Here is a 9,720-nt window from a genome sequence, read left to right as displayed (position 1 = left end):
CATCACTGAGCTTCATCCTGAGCTCCAGAGATTGCATTGTAAGTTCACATTACAGCTGTACAGCGCTTTAATGGGTTCCTAGGCTACCAGCAAAAATCTAAATAAATGGAGGTGGTTGTGCTTGTTTACTAGGATGGGCAGGAGCAGAAGGTTAGCTGAAGCAATTTAGTTATAAACCTGTGCTGGGGTCATCAAGAACACCCCTGCAGTAATACTTCTGGGGAGCAGATGAAGTCCCTTGTGTGTGTTGATATGAACACAGCCATGTCAGACCCAGTTCCTCAGACCCATGGGAAAGGCAAGAGCTTCCCCTGGTTGAACACTAGCTCTGTTCAGAAGTATCAAACACCAGCTTCCTGGTAGAGATGCCCTGCCTGCACTAGCTAGAGACTAGTTGACCTGCCTGTTAAATAATACAACACCGAGTTTCTGGGCTGCTGCTGTGTCTCCATCAGAGAGCATGACCCACCTTATCCCAGACTTTCTATAAGTGTGTCTGTCATTGACCCACAGTGGGAGGAGAGAACAGAAGTCTGAATGTTGTCCTCTGGTTTCCACACTTGTAGCTCACAACTGCTCATGTCGCACACATGCTGATAGGAATAAATAAAATGTTTAAAAATAAGGTGAATGCTGAAGCCACACATGGAAGTTTATGCCTGTGATTTCAGCACCTGGGGTTGAAGCAGGAGGAACAGAGGGAAAGTAAACAGCCTGAGATATTTGAGACCCTGTCTCCATAAAACAAACAGCAGGTTTAGAGATTCAGTGAGTTCAAGAATTCTAGACTCAGGCTGGAGAGATGGCTCAGTAGTTAAGAGAACTGACTGCTCTCCCAGACTTCCTGAGTTCAAATCCCAGCAACCACATGGTGGCTCACAACCATCTGTAATGAGATCTGATGCCCTCTTCTGGTGTGTCTAAAGACAGCTACAGTGTACTTATATATAACAAATAAATAAATTTTTAAAAAATAGAGGAAGCTTCTTTAAGCAAGAATTACAGCTGTCTTTAATTTATTCAGCTGTTCCCACACTGAAGGTAAGAAGGCAAGTGGAAATCTAGTGACATGATATTCAAATGGCCACCTTTTGCAGGTGGAAGCTAAATACATTTTTGTATGGCTCCAGGGTTCATCAGCTGCTGAAGACATTTAATAGAGTCAAAGAATCAAATACCTTTTTTTCAGTGCAAAAGTAACTTTCATGTTTATAATTACTCCAGCCATTTTCTGAACAGCTAAATTGACTTCACGGCTAGCTTTTGAAGAGAGGAAAGCTCTGAGACTGCTTGACCTGGTGGTAGAGTATTCCATTCCAAGGGAAAAAATACTTCCATTTTAAAGCTAGATGAGGTCATAAATACTTCAGCACTGTGCTTTTCCTGTTCTTTAAACTACAGCCCATGGGAAAGGATTTATTATCACAAGCCAAATATAAAAGTTTCCTGAAATATTTCCCTCTTCTATCCATTTTGAATATTGTTTCTTCATTTTTCAAAAAAATGTGGTCATAACCCACAGATTTTACCATCTACTGAGTTCTGATTGCACTAGACAGGGAAAAATAAACACTCTACAGGGGGAGAGTAAGAGTTTCCTTTCTCTGTGGACTTGAGTATTATTAGGAGGCTAGGGAAATGAGTGTGGTGATTTACCCACTCCTGTAGTCCTGGCTCCTGAGACACTGAGCATAGAGTCACATGAGTTCATGAGTGGAACAAACAGCCTCAGCAACACAGAAGCCTCCTCCTCCACCCCATTCCCAAGGGGGTTTTTTGGGGGGCAGGGGAGACAGTGGAGAACACTGCTCACCACATTGTGGCGATGTTTTTAAAGACTCTGAATGTGTTGATGAGCAACCAGGTGAAAAAGTCAAGCAAAACACCGATTCCCTAGGAAGGCATTATCGAGGAGGGTGATTTCTTCTCAAGGATGCAGGGGTCTCCTTTCTGTGAGCCTCTGCTCCTGGAAATGACAAGGTCTGACTGAATGCATTCGCTGCCCTGTGCACCAAGGACATTGACGCCACACCTCTGCAAGACTGTGTCAGCAACTGAAGACACAGAGGTGAGCCATGCAGGAATCTGCTTGGAATTTACAGATTTCTTACTTCTAGTGGCTTCTTCATCTAAGGACTAGGGTTCCAATTTACCAGCATACTTAGACCAAACAAACAAAAAACCATGTTTTCTCTGCTGTCATGTGCATGCGACTGCCCCAGTACCTCAAGACCATTTCCTCAGGATTGACAATGTCAATCACACCATTCCCTGAAGGGTGTGGGTGAAATTAGTGATGAGATCAGACTTATGTCTGAGAGGAGACTGGAGGAGAACCCAGCTGGGTCTCTCGGAAATGGTATGTGAGATAACATTTCTCTGCTCAGTCCAGATCCCAGTCATGTCTAGCCGCATGACCGCACTCCCTGGAGACCAACAGATCTAATTGGGAATATGTTCTTTCTGTTCTTAGTTCTGCACTAGTGGCTTAGTTCAATGATAAATATGTGAGCCACTTTAGGGAAACAAAAGCAATCTAGGTTGGGTATGGATTGCTTTTCTTCAGTCTGTTCTACCTCTGAGGCAATTCCCAAAGAGAGAGATTAGTTTGTCACTTCCTTTGTCCAAAGGCTTTATCTAGTAAATCTTACTGATAAAGTGCCCAGCTCCTGGTTTGTTTCTAGACTTAGCTGCACTTAGTGTTCACTAGATAATTTAAGACTTGCCATTTAATTAAAAATCTTCTTCTCCAATGATAAAAGACAAGCCCTTGCTTATCTCAGTAGAGAAGAGTTACTGATATAGAAAGATCAACCACCACCTAGAAGACTTGAAACAGTAAGGATTCTTGCATGGCTGCAGACTGATAGAGCAGCCCTGAAACTCACTCCTCAGCTACAACTCAGTCCTCAAATGTTCTTGCACTGTGAATATCTCGATGGTGATTCCCCCCCCCCCCCCCACACACACACAGAGCGACTCAGCAGCCATGAACACAGTGTCCTGGGAGGAAGAAGGTAAGCAGTAATACTGACAAGACACTTTGCAAGGTCACACAGACAAGGAAAGCACTGATTCTGTTTGGGGAAGTCTTGGATGATTGTGTCCGTGAGGATCAGTAAAGGCTTTTACCTTCAGGAAGCCTAGGAGGAGGTAGGAAACCAGTGAGAGGAGGAAGAGGGATTGGGGTGAGGATAAGGCAGGGTGGGTATGAACAATGTATATCACATGTGTGTGGAAATGCCATAACAAAACATTTTGAGTGCTAACTAAAATGATACAACATGAAATTGCAGCCAGGCATGGTGGCTCACATCTGAAGAGACTGGAAGTTCCAAGCCTGCCTCAGCAACTGAGATCCTAAGTCAAAAAATACAAAGTCAGAAATGAGTATTTGTCTATTTTCTGGAGTCCTTGGCTGCCCAACAATTTCCTTTAGTGAACTATTAGGCTTTAATTTTGCCACGGCCGAAACCTGAGAGAACAACTTGAAAGAAGGAAAGGCTGGTTGTGATTCATATTTTCAGTGCACAGAGAGCCGGCCGAGGTGAGATGTATATCATGGTGGGAGAATGTAGAAGAGCAAAGCCATTCACATCATGGTGGCTGGGAAGAAAGAAAAGGGCAAGAGGCATCTTCTTAGGACATGCCCCAGTCCCACCCCAATAGTACCATTATATTACAAATCTGTTGGGGATTCAATTCACCAAGGAAGTTACCAAGAGCCAGTCACTGCCCAAGCCTGTCCGCTGGCGGCAATGTCACCAGCACCGATCCTGTGAGTACATTTCACATGGACTTTGACAGGACCCTTAGAGGTGCAGTGCTGGTTCTATTGACGGCCCACTTGACAGGATCTAAGCTCTTGCAGGAGACAAGCCTCCAGGCATGGTTAGGTTCAGTGAGCTGGGAAGACTCACTCTGATTGCCCAACTGAATAAAAAGGGGACAGGGAGCTGGTACTTTGTTCTAGCTTCCCAGAGGCATCAGGCTCCTGCCGATGTTCTCAGGCACAATAGACTATGCCCAGCCTCTAACACTAACAGAACAAACCCTACTTGTTAAGTTGCTTTTGTTTGTTTTGCATTTTATTGTGGCGAAGGCTGGATAATAAAAGGCCATCAGTCACATTGTCCTTTCTTGTCAGGAGGGTACTTACATAATCGGTACCAATCTTAGTGCAGTGACTGGGATCTAGGATGGCAGGGAAAAAAGAATGAAGTCCTTGCTGTTTCTTTTTTCTTGTTTTTTAATTGGATATTTTCTTTACTAACATTTCAAATGTTATCCCCTTTCCCGGTTTTCCCTCTGGAATCCCCCTATCCCATGCCCCCTCTCCCTAGTTTTTGCTGTTTTATCTGGGTGTATTCATGTGGTATTAGGGATCGAACCCAGGTCCTTGTACATTTTAGGCAGGTGTTGTCCCATTGATCTTTATTTCTAAACCTTTGATTTATATATATTTATAAGAGTTAATTTTTCCCCCTAGAAGATGCTTAATTGTTGCCACTTCTTGGCTGTTTACTAGAAGAGATGTTTCATGTTTTGAACACAACCTTGAGTGCATGCATACATATCGGAGGTGATAGGTGGTCATCAGCTGGGCTGTGGGGAGCCTATCCCAATTTATGTGCATACATAAAACCAATGTACTAAAAAGATGTATGTGTGGGTGTGCTGCCTGCATGCATGTCTGTGTACATGCATGTATTGCCTTCGGAGGTCAGAAGAGGCTGTCAGATCGCCTGCAACTGGAGTTACGCACAGCTGTGGGCCACCATGTGGGAGCGGGAAATTGACCCTGGAGTAGTCAGTGCTTTTAACAGCCGGGTCATCTTTCCAGCCCCCAAACCAATTTGAAGCTACAAGAATAAAAAAGGGAAATTCTACATATCTCCAAATCTCATTCTTTATAAAGCCTCTCCTCTCTGATACTGATGCAGTAAGTCTACAAACCGTTTCCTTCCTAACCTCTGAGTTATATCTCCTTGGCATTTATTTCCTTTGCTGCTTTTTTCCCCAGGGGAACTGGGAGTGCTTACTTTATTTCCTCCCTATGTCGAGTTATCTACAAATCATTTTTTTCCTATATTTATGGTTCCTCAAAGCAGAAAGATAAACTGGCCCCAGTTTTCCCTGATAGAACACGAAGTCTCCCACTGCCGACAGAACACATGGTGTAGAGTGGATCCTAGAGCGCCACCCAGTGGTTCTGACGGGAACTTTATGTTATCTGAGTGGTTCTCTCAGATTTTTCCTAGCCACTCCCCTAACAACCATTGGATGCACTAAAGACCTGGAGCATTTTTACCTTGTTATTCTTTTTTTTTTTTTTTTTTTTTTTTTTTCAGATTTGGTTCATTTATTTTGTCTTTTATGTAGTAGCCTTATGTAGTAGCCACAGCTGGAGCCTGGGTCCTCTGAACAGAGACTTTGGTGTGGGTTTTCACAAGATGATCAGTGAATTCCTGATAAGGAGACGGAGAACACAGTTTCTTTCCAGAGGTCAGGGGTCAAGTAGCTGTATGTTTTTGAGATGGCATCAAAGGTGGCCTTGGCAAAGTTGCCCAGGGTGGCAGTGCAGCCTCTGGCTGAAGTGTAGCAGTCATCTATACCGGCCATCATCAGAAGCTTCTTGGGCACAGGAGCAGAGACAATGCCAGTGCCTCTGGTGGCAGGAATGAGACGCACCAGCACAGAGCCACAGCGGCCTGTCACCTTGCATGGGACAGTGTGGGACTTGCCAATCTTGTTCCCCCAGTAGCCTCTCCTCACAGGGACGATGGAAAGCTTGGCCAGGATAATGGCCCCTCGAATGGCAGTGGCAACCTCCTTGGAGCACTTAACACCAAGACCAACGTGACCATTGTAGTCCCCAATAGCGACGAAAGCCTTGAACCTGGTCCGCTGGCCAGCCCGGGTCTGCTTCTGCACTGGCATGATTTTCAGAACCTCATCCTTTAGAGATGCACCCAGGAAAAAGTCAATAATCTCAGACTCCTTAATGGGCAGGGAGAACAGGTCGATCTCCTCCAAAGACTTGATCTTCATGTCCTTAACCAGGCGGCCCAGCTTGGTGACGGGAATCCACTCCTTGTCTTCAGCTTTACCTCCACGAGCCCCGCGGCCTCAACCACGGCCTCGGCCTCGACCACGACCGCGGCCCCTAAGACCGCTGCCGAATCCTCCGCGGAAGCCGCCGCGGCCTCCTAAGCCTGGGCCCCCGGGTCCTCCGGGCCCTCCCGCTGCACCGGCGTCATCCGCCATTTGGTGTTTTCCCGAAGAAGAAGAAGCTACCTTGTTATTCTTAATCTGCCACCAATTCTGGTTCCTATAATATCTGTTCACCTGGTCAGTCCATTATAAATATCTGCCAATTAGCAAGGCCACAATGCCAGATACTTTAACATCTTAACACTGCTCCTTACAAATGGTTATCATGTCCCCTTAGTACACAAGGGAAAATGGAGCGAAGGGAATAAGCGTCAAATACAAGTTCATTTGTTAACGGGCAGGATCAAGATTTTTCTCTTTTCATTACATCATCTAGATCAGAGGTTCTCAGCCTTCCTAATGCTGTGACCCTTTAGTAGTTCCTCATGTCGTGGTGACCCAAGCATAAAATTATTCCATTGCTACTTCATAACTACGTTTGCTATTATAAACTGGAACATACGTATCTGATATGCAGGATATCTGATATGTGCTCCCCAAAGATTGCTCACAGGCTGAGAGCCACTGGCCTAAGTAATGCAGAAGGAAGCAACGTTCCCTTCCAGTTCACTCCCAACAGTCACTTCCCAGAAACGAACCTAATCACTGTCTAAAGCTTTGCATTATTGAATATACAAGTCTCTGCACACCACCTCCTGCCCCCTGCAAACCTGCTTTTCTACTAGCTAGGAGTCTCTACAACTTCCATCCTCCCCATCTTTCCTTTTCCTGTTTTCTGCCAACCACAGTAAAGTTGATCCAGTAGCACGCTCAAAGAGGCCTTCTCAGCTATTGTGAGTAGGCTTCAGCTGTGTTTTATAATCACTTTTCATGGTTACTATTAGTATAAAAGCTCATAAGGCGAGCGTGTTAGTGGTAGAGCATGTGCCTCACATTGGCAGGGCTCTGGACCGAATCCACTACTGTAAAAAAAAAAAAAAAGAATAAAAGCTTGTTGTAAATACCGATTCAAAAAGGCTTCTCAATTACATCATTATAAGCTGGAGAGATGGCCCAGCAGTTAAAAGCACTTTCAGAGGACCCAGGTTCAATCCCCAGTAACAGCTGCTTGTAACTCCAGTTTCAGGGATTCGGTTCTCTTTCCTGGCATCCATGGGTAATGCATGAATGTGGCACACAGGCACATATGCTGTCAAAACACCAGTATACATTGCTTTAGTCACCTTTATTGCTGTGAAGTGACACCACCACCAAGGCAACTCCTATAAAAGAAAGCATTTAGTTAGGGGGCTGGCTTACAGTCTCTGGCGCTTGGTCCACTGTCGTCATGGTGCAGAGCATAGCAGTAATAGAGCATAGCAGTTGTGCTGGAGAAGTAGCTAAGAGCTACATCCTGATCCACAGGCAGGGAGGGGGAGAGGAGAAGAGGGAGGAGGGAGAGAGGGAGGGGAAGAGGGGGGAGAGAGGGGGGAGAGAGGAAGAAAGGGAGGAGGGAGAGAGGGGGAGAAGGAGGAGGGAGGGGGGAGAGGGGGAAAGAGGGAGAGAGGGAGGAGGGAAAAGAGAGGAAAGAGAGGGAGGAGGGAGAGAAGGGGAGAGAGGAAGAGGGGGGAGAGAGGGAGAGAGAGGGGAGAGGGAAGAGGTAGAGAGAGGGAAGAGGGAGAGAGAGGAGGGAGAGAGGGAGAAGAGAGAGAAGAGGAGAGGGGAGGGGAGGGGAGGAGAGAGATTGATTCTGGAATGGATTTTGAAGCCTTCATCTGACAAGGCCATCCTCCTAACCTTCTCATATAACTAAGCCTATGGGGGTCCTTCTTATTCAAAATACCACGCACAATAAAAGTGTATGTCCTTATTGTATACGTTTTTTTCTGTCGTATTTGCTTGTCTTTATTCCTATTTCTTTGCAAAAGTTTCCTGACAAGAAGAGTAAGAGAAATTCACATACCCTTGAACAGAAGGATTTCTAGAAATAGACATTTTTGTTATCCAACAAAGATGAAGCCAGACCCATTCATTGTCTTAGTTAGGATTACTATTGTTGACATAAAACACCACGACCAGAGCCACTTGGGGAGAAAGGGTTTATTTGGCTTACATTTCCATATCACTGTTCCTCATCACCAATGGAAGTCAGGACAGGAGTTCAGACAGGGTAGGAATCTGGTGGAAGGACCTGAGGCAAAGGCCATGGAGAGGTGATGCTTACTGGCTTACTAATCATCATGGCTGGCCCAGCCAGCTTGCCCCCCCCACACACACACACACTATCTTTCTTCTAACATAACATTTTTATTGACTCTCTGAGAATTTCATATAAAGTACCCTGATTATACTCACTTTCTAGTCCTTCCATGTCTTCCCTCTTGTGAGCTCTACCCCCTCCCCCCACAAAAGTAAAAGTAATAACAAGAATAATAAAAAACAAGCCAAATTTGTGTTATCTATATACTCTTTGGAGCATGGCCAAACTCTCAGTGGCCTGCTCCTTAAACAGAACTGAGTCCTTCCCCTCCCATACCCCTGCCAGAAGCCATCAGTTGTGGAGAGTTAACCTCAGCATCCCCGTCAGACTTTTTTTTTAAGAGTTCTCTTTGGTGGCTTCCTGTCTAGGCAGTTACTCTTTGGGGTGGGGGAAGGGGAGTAGGGGCCGTCATCACAGAAGCCTTCTGTGTTCCCTCCTTTCCACTGTGCATTGTCAGCCATCAATTTCACAGCAAAAGAAGCCGCCTTGCTCTTCCCAGTCAGCAAGAGCATGGGTCATGGGTCTTCACAGGCTTTCTGGAGCCAGCACCATCCACAGACTCAGCCCCTTGCTGCAGTAGAGCCATGGACCCAGACAAGGCCCTCAGAGGTTGCCTGGACCATGGACATCAACATGATCTCAGGTGGTATAGCAGGTCACTGACATCAACATGGCCTTCAAGGGTAACACAGGCCATGAACATCAACATAGTCCCCAGAAGCAGAAAGACTCCAGATTACATGGCTCTCAGCAGTAGCATGGGTCTGAACGCCACCATGGCCTCAGTGGCGGAGCAGGTCACTCACATCAATATGGTTGATGGTGGCCGTATGGCCCACTGATATCAACATGGCCTCAGGCTGCAGCACAATTCACAGACTTCTGCGTGGTCACTGGTAGTAACATGTACCCCAGACACCACATGGTCCCCCAGAAGTATGTGTCAGAAGACTGACTGCCAGGCTGTCTTATAGAACCCAGGACCAGCAGCCCAGAGGTGGCACCACCCACAATGACTAATCATCCCCATCAACCACAGGCTTGCTCTTATGGAGGCATTTTCTCAGTTGAGGGTATCTCTCCGATAACTCTGGTTTGTGTCCTCTATCTTCAAGAAAACTCACTGGTTCGCCAGGCTGGACTCTGGTGATACCTGTCTAATGTGGGTTCCCTGTCCGGAGTGAATAGATGTGTGTGTTGCGTCTCCCCTCTGGGAAAGCTTTGTCACACAATAGCAACAGCTAGATGATAGCGTTATTAAAACAAGGGAGAAGACAAGGAGGAGGAAGACTTTCAAAGGCTGAGAC

The 9,720-nt window shown here is 45.9% G+C and overlaps 1 pseudogene across 1 annotated transcript; it reads right to left on the bottom strand.

Annotated features, from left to right (window-relative positions):
* Nucleotides 1–5,387: 5,387 nt before the first annotated feature.
* Nucleotides 5,388–6,267, bottom strand: LOC308413873 (small ribosomal subunit protein uS5-like; annotated as a pseudogene). The gene has a single exon. The product of its transcript is annotated as a small ribosomal subunit protein uS5-like (transcript).
* Between the last annotated feature and the right edge of the window lie 3,453 nt (nucleotides 6,268–9,720).

The sequence above is a fragment of the Micromys minutus genome, assembly GCF_963924665.1.
Source record: "Micromys minutus genome assembly, chromosome: 1".
NCBI lineage: Eukaryota > Metazoa > Chordata > Mammalia > Rodentia > Muridae > Micromys > Micromys minutus.
Note: the sequence above shows the minus strand (reverse complement) of the source record. Positions and strands in the feature narration are given on the sequence as shown.